Source organism: Crinia signifera, unplaced genomic scaffold (assembly GCF_055691185.1).
Source record: "Crinia signifera unplaced genomic scaffold, ASM5569118v1 HAP2_SCAFFOLD_80, whole genome shotgun sequence".
Lineage (NCBI taxonomy): Eukaryota > Metazoa > Chordata > Amphibia > Anura > Myobatrachidae > Crinia > Crinia signifera.
The window spans coordinates 655,627-666,702 of NW_028142708.1; positions in this window are offsets into that span (position 1 = coordinate 655,627).

Below are 11,076 nucleotides of genomic sequence, written 5' to 3' on the forward strand. Positions count from 1 at the left end.
ACAAAAAGAAAAAGAAAAAATTTTTTTTGAAGAAGAAGAACAGGAGGAGGAGATGGCGAAAACGACAATGACCACATAAGGTCGGAATAGAATATTTAGAAAATAATACAATCAATAACAGAATCAATCAATAGAAAAATTAATTGAAAAAGAATTAATTCACCCATAAACACCACGTGATGATTAATGATAAAACACATACCTATGGATGTTCAGTACAGATAGTTCTATGAATCAGATGTCAAAAGACATAATCCGGTATATTTCAGCAATCTATATAAATTTATATAGATTTACAGAAAGTCACATTTCGACCCATAGATATTAACAAAAACCTTACAATTGAATATTTTAACATATTTTTACATACCAGGAAACAAAAGATTGTTCTAGCTTGAAATAACCAAATATAGGGTAATTGCCAGGTGTGATAGAATCCTCAAAGAAACATCTGATAACAGAGACATTCCAATCTTAGGGTTAATTTTACAGTCCCAAAAAAAAAAAAAGGTATGCAAGTTCAATTTATCAGGTAGGCAACAGTTAGGGAAAAGAATACTTACTAGCAACGACAGGAGCAGTCACATACAGCAGGAGTTCACCAGTGTGAATGAAAGCACTGTGTCTCTGAAGTGTATATATAGCCCAGGGAGTGTGACATCACTTCCGGGTACCAGATTAAAGAAATAATCTATTAAAAAGTGATTTAAGCTAATGTGGCTCTGATATAATGAGCTATATTGTTTAAACGCTCCATTATCTAATGGAGGAGTGAAGAAGGGGCTAAATAGGGCCATCAAATTAGTGAATATAAGCCAGTGGAACGCAAAGTGGATCGCGTGCGTTCCAACTGGCGGCCATTTTACAGCGGAAGTCCGGGAGTTTATGTGCAGGTGCTGCGAGTGCTCTATAATGAGCGGAAATCCGGGAGTGTGTATGCAGGTGCTACAGGTGCGCTAATGGGCAGAAGTGACAAACCGCTCAGCGTGCTTTAATGATAGTGGGACGCACAGTGTGACTCATGCGTTCCAACCGGCGGCCATGATGGGCGGAATTGATGTGCCGCTCTGTGTAATACAAAGCCTGTGGAACACATGGAGTTATAAATGCGCTCCAGCAGGCAGCCATAATGTGAAAAAAAGGGAGCAGTGTCCAAATATGCATCATTTTTACAAAGTAACTGGGTTAAACCCTCTTTGTGACTGCCATATTTATAAAAATATACTAACTTCCAATTACCCTAATTATTAAGGAATTATACATATGAAGGCTTGCTATTAGAGAAATTGCTGTTACAGGAAAAATTATACTACATTACCTGCACAAAAAAGGGACAAGGAAAAATTATACTAAATTACCTGCACAAAGAGGACAGTCTATATGTTTAATATGTGCAAAATTGGAAAAAATAGGAAAAATTGGTATACGAGTATAAAAAATAAAAAATAAATGATGATAAAAATAAAAATAAATATAAAAATAAAAATAGCTGATAATAGAATATATTAGAAAAAGGCACCCAAAATTGCCTTAATAAATTGAACTTGCATTTACAATGCTAATCGCAATTATCATGACTGAGTCAAGAAATATAATTTGTCCACAAGGAAGAAAAGGGAGCGAAAGATAAGGGGATGAGGAAAGGTTAGATGAATGCTACCACATCTATGCCTTCATTCAGGCCATTTGGTTTGAGGGTGTCGAGAGTATATATCCAATAACTCTCTCTCTCTTGATCAGGTGCTGTCCCCTATCTCCGCCTCTAGGGTTGATGGGTATTTTTTCCAATATTGTGAATGAGAAATTCTCCTTCGTTACAGTTGAGTTATGTTTCTCCAAAAAATGTCTTGGAAGACTATGAATCCTGACTTTATTTTTAATATTTCGAATATGTTCTTGGATGCGTATTTTGGTCTGCCTGATCGTCTTTCCAATATACTTCAGACCACATCCACACGTAATCATATAAACCACATGGTCTGAGTTACATGTAACCGCATCTTTGATCGAATACAATCGGTCATCTTCAAGGGTGTGATTTAAAGGGGTTCTGTCTAGAAACTTGCAACAAATACATTTGTTACATGATGTTACCCCAGGTTTTTTGATCAGGAAGTTCTTTTGAGTGTTCTCTTTATCTTTAGAGTTGGTTTTAAGCCTGCTGGGCGCCAGTATACTCTTCAAGTTGGAGGCCTTTCGGTAGACCACATTTGGTTTTTTGGGAAGATGTTGGCCCAGAATCGGATCTCTTAAGAGAGTACTCCAATGTTTTTCCAGAATTTTGCTGATGGTTTTATTATTACAGTTATATTGTGTAATAAACGGTCTGGTGTTCATTGGTTTTTTACTCTTGATGTTATGCTCCAAAAGGCTATCCCTTTCTCTAATGGCAGCTTTCGATCTTGCCATATCAATGAATTCTTTTTTGTATCCTCTCTCCAGGAACCTACCGTAGAGGAGTTCAGATTGTAGCCAGAAATCGTCTACTGTACTGCAATTTCGTCTAATCCTCAGAAATTGCGCATAGGGGACGCTATTTTTCCATACCGGGTGATGACAGCTTTCTGCTGGAATGAAGCTGTTGGCATCCACAGCTTTGAAGTATGTCCTTGTTACCACTTCTTTTTCTGGGATGCCTTCGAGTTCTAGGTCAAGAAATTCAATTTTGCTTTGATCGGTTTTGTATGTGAATTTAAGATTGAAATCATTCACTTGTATATCAGACATAAAACTGATAATGCTTGACTCGTCGCCACACCAGATAAGGAGGAGATCGTCTATGTATCTACCGTAAAAAACAATATGGTCTTTGTAGGTCGAATTGAATACATGTAGATCTTCCCATGCCCTCATGTGTAGATTGGCATAAGCCGGGGCAAACTTGGTCCCCTTTGCCGTTCCTTGTTGTTGGAGAAATAATTCATCATTGAATTCGAAAAAATGATGGCTAAGTATAAATTTTATACTGTCAATTAAGAAGGCGATCTCAGCATCACTTATGTTCGGGTCTGTTCGAAGAATGTTGCCTACTGACTCTATACCCTTGGAATGGGGTATAGAGGAATATAGGCCCTGAACATCTATGGTGAGCCAGCTGTAATTGGACGACCATATTTTCCCTTTCAAGAGTTGTAAAACAGTGGTACTGTCCTTCAGGTGTGACCGATTCTGTAACACAAATGGTTGCAGGCGTATATCTAAATAATGCGAAAGGTTAGAAGTTAAAGAGTTGACTCCAGCGATAATAGGCCGGCCTGGGGGATGATCTTGGTTTTTGTGTACCTTTGGAATATGGTAAAAGATTGGTACAGTAGGATGCTTTACCATCATGTAGTCATATTCCTCTTTACATATCACGCCCTTCTGTAAACCTGTTTGTAAATGGCAATTGAGTTCTGCTTGAAAGTCAGCGGTGGGGTTATTCTCAAGTTTCATATACGTTGTGTCATCTTCCAAAATTTTATTTGCCTCGGATAAATATTTAACTCTGTCCTGTAAAACTACAGCGCCACCTTTGTCTGCACTTCTAATGATAGTATTAGTGTCTTTCTTCAAGGTTTTAATAGCTTTATTTTCTTGGGGGTTCAGATTTTTTAGGGAAAATTTAGAGGGTTTAATTTTCCTAAAATCTTCTCTCACAGCTTCATAAAAAATGTCCAAGTGACTCCCCCTTGACTCCACAGGATAGAAATGTGAAGGTAAAGATACAATTGGCTTGTCTTTCTCTTCCTGAATGGAATTTGTTTGATTCTTGAGGAAATGACGTTGAAATGTCAAATTTCTGATGTATTTGTTCAAGTCAATAAATAAATCGAAGGCATTTCGGTGCCAATCTGGGGCAAATTTGAGGCCTTTATTTAATACCGCAATCTCGGCTGTAGATAACTCTTTCTCAGAAATGTTGATGATCCCTGATCCTGAGTTGACGATTGTGGTAGTTTTGTTTTTTTTGGGGATCTGTTTCCCACCTCTTGTTCCTCTATGTGGGTCTATGTGACGTTTTTCGTCTAAAAAATGTTGGCGTTGTTGTTCTCTATGAGGCGAGGGGGAACGAAAAGACTCAAATCTTCTTTTATTGTTATGATGATAATCTCGATATGACGGTTTTCTATTCCTTTGGTTCCTCCATTCTTGGGGATAACAGTTATCCCTATATTCTCTTTGATCATAGTTTCTGTTGTCTCTATGCCAATAAGGTCGCTCTGTAGCGTAGTTGGAACGATAATTATTCATCCGTGTGTTGTCATATGGTCTTGATCTCTCCTTATACCGAGCGGCTTCCGTATATGTGGAGTTATATGCTTGACCACGATTCCTGGATTCATTGGGCCAGATGTGTATTTGGCCACTTATATAATCTTTCTTATCACTATAGAATTTCTTTTGTTTTCTTTGTATGATGTCTCTCTCCAGATGATCTATTTTGGACTGAAGATCATTGATGTCCTTTTTAAACTCTTCGCTTCCTTCGAATTTGTATTTGTATTACACAGAGCGGCACATCACTTCCGCCCATCATGGCCGCCGGTTGGAACGCATGAGTCACACTGTGCGTCCCACTATCATTAAAGCACGCTGAGCGGTTTGTCACTTCTGCCCATTAGCGCACCTGTAGCACCTGCATACACACTCCCGGATTTCCGCTCATTATAGAGCACTCGCAGCACCTGCACATACACTCCCGGACTTTCGCTGTAAAATGGCCGCCAGTTGGAACGCACGCGATCCACTTTGCGTTCCACTGGCTTATATTCACTAATTTGATGGCCCTATTTAGCCCCTTCTTCACTCCTCCATTAGATAATGGAGCGTTTAAACAATATAGCTCATTATATCAGAGCCACATTAGCTTAAATCACTTTTTAATAGATTATTTCTTTAATCTGGTACCCGGAAGTGATGTCACACTCCCTGGGCTATATATACACTTCAGAGACACAGTGCTTTCATTCACACTGGTGAACTCCTGCTGTATGTGACTGCTCCTGTCGTTGCTAGTAAGTATTCTTTTCCCTAACTGTTGCCTACCTGATAAATTGAACTTGCATACCTTTTTTTTTTTGGGGACTGTAAAATTAACCCTAAGATTGGAATGTCTCTGTTATCAGATGTTTCTTTGAGGATTCTATCACACCTGGCAATTACCCTATATTTGGTTATTTCAAGCTAGAACAATCTTTTGTTTCCTGGTATGTAAAAATATGTTAAAATATTCAATTGTAAGGTTTTTGTTAATATCTATGGGTCGAAATGTGACTTTCTGTAAATCTATATAAATTTATATAGATTGCTGAAATATACCGGATTATGTCTTTTGACATCTGATTCATAGAACTATCTGTACTGAACATCCATAGGTATGTGTTTTATCATTAATCATCACGTGGTGTTTATGGGTGAATTAATTCTTTTTCAATTAATTTTTCTATTGATTGATTCTGTTATTGATTATATTATTTTCTAAATATTCTATTCCGACCTTATGTGGTCATTGTCGTTTTCGCCATCTCCTCCTCCTGTTCTTCTTAAAAAAAAAAATTTCTTCTTTTTCTTTTTGTGATATTCTATTATGAATTTTACTGATGTAACGTATTATTGTGAATTACAGTTACTGCTGATTGCAATTTTTGCCCCTGATGAAGTCATGATTTGACGAAATGCGTTGGGACTTCTGTTTGTGATCAAGAAATCTCTGAGCAATTACCACTGATGTTCACCAATTGTATATTTGTGATACCCCTAGAAGGGTTCTTTTATTGTACATGATATATATGTGTACTTTTTATATGTATTTTTTATTAAATATACTTCTTTCTATAAAGTGACATCTATTGTTCTACTAGCGCACTCTGATCTCCCCCCCTTTTTTCATGTCTATTTGATTGGGTCTTGGCTAACAGAGGACCCTTCAGAGGTGCTGCTTTCACTCTTTTAGCGCAGGAAAGGGTCTCTTCCTTTTTCATATATATATATATATATATATATATATATATATATAACAATCTATATGCTGCCAGAGTGTCTCGGAGATGTCACCGATAGTATAATGACATTTATATTATACTCTGGATATGTTAACTGGGATCTATATGAGGGATATGGTATGTGCTGGAATTTTACTATATACACAATTTGCCTGAATTGGCTTATTAATACCCGTTTCACACTTGCAAAAATATCCAAGATTTTTGCACATGAACCGGGATTTAGCTCAGTGTGAAAGGGTATTGAAAGAATATCCCGGGATGAGCATTCAGGTCCTGACCTGGGTAGATTACAGAATCCACACGGGATGCGGTCAGTGTGAATGGTCCCGTACCCGGGATCGGGTACACAGGACTTCAAAAAAGCTGCTGATTGGAGCTTTCTTGGGCTCACAAATGCTGATGTCATCTTTCAGAGCCCTGGACAGAGCAGTTCAAGCAGACAGGCTTAATGGCAAACTGGACGGACCAAGAAGTGAGAGAGCTCCTGAGCATAAGGGGAGAGGAGGAGATAAAATGCTAAATCACCGGCACAGTAAAAGATGGAGTTGTTTATAAGCTGCTTGGAGCCAGAGGCATGATCCGGACACAACAGCAAGTTGTTAATAAATTGAAGTCCCTGAGAAAGAAGTTCATGACAACAATCGTAAGAAGAGCAGGGTTGCCGACCCTCCCGGAATTTGCGGAGTGTCCCGAAAATCAGGTCCCCCTCCTGGCCCCCCGGAAGGGTGGGCAACCCTCCCGGAATCAGGGGGACCCCCACTGAGCCCCCCCGATCGCGGCATTTAAATGCCGCAATCCGCGGGTCTCAGAGGAGGGGGCGAAGCTAAAATGGCACAAACGTGTCATTTTAGCCCGCCCCCTCCATGGAGATCAGTTATTTCGGCTATTTGCTGTAATGGGGGCGGGGATTAATGACGTCACCGTTAAGCCACGCCCCCAAACTCGTAGTGAAAGATTCCTCTCCGGGCTTCTCCCGGAGAGGATTATTTGCCAGTCGGCAACCCTGAAGAAGAGTGGGGCTGGCCGCATCGAGTGGGAATACTATGATATCTGCACAACCGTCTTCGGGCACACAGCTCTCTGCAATCCTGTGAGTCTGTCTTCCAGTTCACAGTACATTGCTGCAGAAACCAGTCCAGGTCCTGAAGATACACAGACAAGTGAAGTCTGCCAGTCATCACCCCAGGTGAGGACACACCTGAGAGCAGTGAGCATGAAATATCCACCCACCTGCCCATGCATATAACTAGCCCTGATGACAGCATATCCGACACCGTTGAAGAGGTCGTGGAAGCTGCGTCCAGTGACAGTGGGTTTCCCCAAAGTGCCATCACCCCAACTTTGCAGAGAAACAGTAAGTTTATATTGACACATAGCACACTATAGGGTTAGGTTGGGGGGGGGGGTAGGGAGGTGTAGCATAGGGTTATACAAGGCATGCCCAAATAGTGGTCCTCCAGCAGTTATGGAACTACACATCCCAGCATGCCTTGGCACAGTTTTAGCATTACCTAATAGCAAAACTGTGGCAAGGCATGATGGGACTTGTAGTTTGGACATGCATGGTTTAGCCACCACCCAGGGGAACTTTAGAGTTAGGGTACTACCTTGGAGGGGCAGGTTTTGGCTGCGGGGTGGAAGGGCTAGGGTTTGTGACAGGGTAAGGGGGGGGGGACATAATATCCAGATCAATGTATAACTTGCAGTGATGTCGCAGTCAGTGTTCCCTCTAAGCTGTGCGCACGTGCGCGCGCACACACCTCGACGAGCGTGCGCACAGACATTACAACAGAGCGCACAAAGCAGCAGTGGTCCCTTTTTTGCAGTTGTGGACTCAATGTGTATTTCACCCATTAACTACATTGTGTGCTGTGTTTTGAATGATTAAATGTTTAATATCATTTTGAAGTAAAGTTAACACAAATACTGAACGTCATTTTCCAGTTATATATAAGTGACGCACAAAAATGTAAATTTCCTTCCAAAGTTGCACAGCCAAAATCTTTTGCCGCACACAGCCTTCGTAAAATTAGAAGGAACATTGGTCGCAGTGTAACGCAGTGTGTAGGTGGATTAATGCCAGACACATGTTTGCCAACGCTGCTATTTTTATTTATGGTCATTCTCAATTTATATCTTATCTTTACAGTTTACAACGTTCCACCTAGAGGGAAGAAACTGAACAAAGCGGAGCAAGCAGCTAGAGCCATGACAAGTGCCCTTGCTGAAGAACTCAGAGAAATGGACAATGCTATGTCCGCACAGGGGAATGCTGTGTCCGCACAGGGGAATGCTATGTCCGCACAGGAGAATGCTGTGTCCGCACAGGAAAATGCTATGTGTCCGCACAGGAGAATGCGGCGTCCGCACAGGAGAATGCGGAGTCCGCACAGGGGAATGCTGCGTCCGCACAGGGGAATGCTGCGTCCGCACAGGGGAATGCTGCGTCCGCACAGGAGAATGCTGCGTCCTCACAGGAGAATGCTATGTCCGCACAGGAGAATGCTGCATCCGCACAGGGGAATGCTACGTCTGCACAGGAGAATGCTGCGTCCGCACAGGGCACAGGAGAATGCTATGCCCGCACAGGGGAATGCTGCGTCCGCACAGGAGAATGCTTCGTCCGCACAGGGCACAGGAGAATGCTATGCCCGCACAGGGGAATGCTGCGTCCGCACAGGAGAGTGTAAGGCTCGACCAGTTTATAGAGGCCGAGCGCCAAATGCAGGATTCAATTCTTTCTCAAATCCTGTCATTGCAGGAACGCATGAATCGAGAGGCTCATGACCGTCATAGGGAATTACAGCAAATGAACATGGCGTTCTTGGAACGCTTGTTCAATACTCCAAAAGCCCCAAGCCAACACCACAGCTCACAGTACCCTGAGCCGGGTTATTCCACATATAATCATGGACCATACTTTGGTTCAAGCAATGCTGCAAATGAGCAAACCTCAGAGTTTTCAGTTTTTCGCAACTTGCCTTAAAGCTATAGGCACATTTATTGTCTGTTTTTTGTTTGCACTTAAAGTGCTTAGGCAGCAGATTCGTTACCTCAGTGTTTATGCAGCACTAGCGGTCATTCGCTAACCCTCAGTGTTTGTGCACCACTAGTTCATTTTGTTTTGCACTTAAGTGTTAATGCATTAGGTTAGCTTGGAATGCTAAACTTCAAGCAATTCTTGTTTGGGATAGGGGCGGTTGGGATGGGGGTGGTACAGGTGGATGAGGGTTTCTTTATGGTTTTATTTGCTATAGTGTCTATAATACAAAGCAAAAATGTTATATTTTGTACTGTGAATTTTTTTGCAAATAAAAATTGCACCTTAAATATAAAGGTGATAAACCAAATAAAAAAAAACTTAATGAAACACACTTGTGATCACGTTTTTAGTAAAATTACCATTTCATATGGTATTTGCAGTGATTTCCCGGGGTCAGTGTGAATTGGGGTTTTCCTGTGTCAATCCCAGGTCTGAGTGAGTGTGAAAGGGTAAATTCCCGGGAAGCATCCGGGAGCACATTCCCGGGTATGACCCGGATCTGCGAGTGTGAAAGGGGTATAAGGTCTCCCCATATAGTTACAGCATAGACACCACTATATATGATACACAGTTATTGTTGCCAAGTCTATAATTGGCAGGTTGCCCAGAAATACCACAAGTGATACTGTTGTGGTGGAAAGTTTATTTAGCTGAGCTTCAATGAGATCTGATAAATCACTGCTACAATACTGACACCTTGTGGTGTGAAGTGGTTTTGTCAGCTAATTCTTCATATACATTTTAGTATTCATCAAGAATTTATAAGTTGGGGTACATGCACAAGTCTAATGATGTGATCAGAATTATCAGAAATACAATTTTCTGCACCCACTCATCACAGCCCACTATCTGACGCTATAAACGTTAGGACACGTGTTTCGCAATTAAAGCTTCTTCAAGCTTTAATTATCCAGGGTATAATATAAATGTCATAATACTATCAGTGACATCTCCGAGACACTCTGGCAGCATATATATTGTTCTATATATATATAGACCACACCACAACGTTCGACTCTCTATGAACCACGCATTGGCATAACCCCATTATATATCTAACCACAAGAGTACTCACCAACACGTGCTTACTAAGAGTCCGGCAAGGATATATATATATATATATATATATATAATCCAAATTCCCCTTTTGGGGGAAAGGAGCACTCGCCAAATAGGTAAATAGTTCAATTTATTCAAAAAAAAGGCAAAAATAGCAAAGGTCCAAAGTATTACCTCCTCCGACGTTTCGATCCTGTATAGGATCTTTTTCAAGGAGAGAATGAAGTAAATCACTGTCAGCAAAAGATAGACAAATGGGGTCACCAGTAGAGAGGTTAATCAGCTGCCGCTGTCAGGTGTCTGACAGCGGCAGCTGATTAACCTCTCTACTGGTGACCCCATTTGTCTATCTTTTGCTGACAGTGATTTACTTCATTCTCTCCTTGAAAAAGATCCTATACAGGATCGAAACGTCGGAGGAGGTAATACTTTGGACCTTTGCTATTTTTGCCTTTTTTTTTAATAAATTGAACTATTTACCTATTTGGCGAGTGCTCCTTTCCCCCAAAAGGGGAATTTGGATTGTATTTGGCACACTACGGTGTGTTCTTGGGGCACCCCTACAATTTGTCTCCTGGTGTGTGCGAGTGCAGGTACCGACATATTTGTATATATATATATATATATATTTATTCATTTTTCATTGATGTGTATTAGCCAATACAGGACAACTATATTTACATATTTCAAAGGAAATATAAATATTTAAAATGACCATTTCTTTCAATATATCCTGGATGTATTCATCCCAAGTCAAGAATAAGCCGCACACTTCCAAACACCCCATCGGCCTGTATTGTAAAGTCTATTTAACACTTATTTTTCGTATCTTTAATCACCGTATTGTGTACATGTATGTTGTATGTATGTATGTGTGTACATGTATGTCCCATATTTTAACCTCTCTCATTTCGCAGCTACAGGGGCTGTTTCCTGAATCCATAAACTAATAAAGAATAACGAGATTCCTGCTTTTGATATTAACCT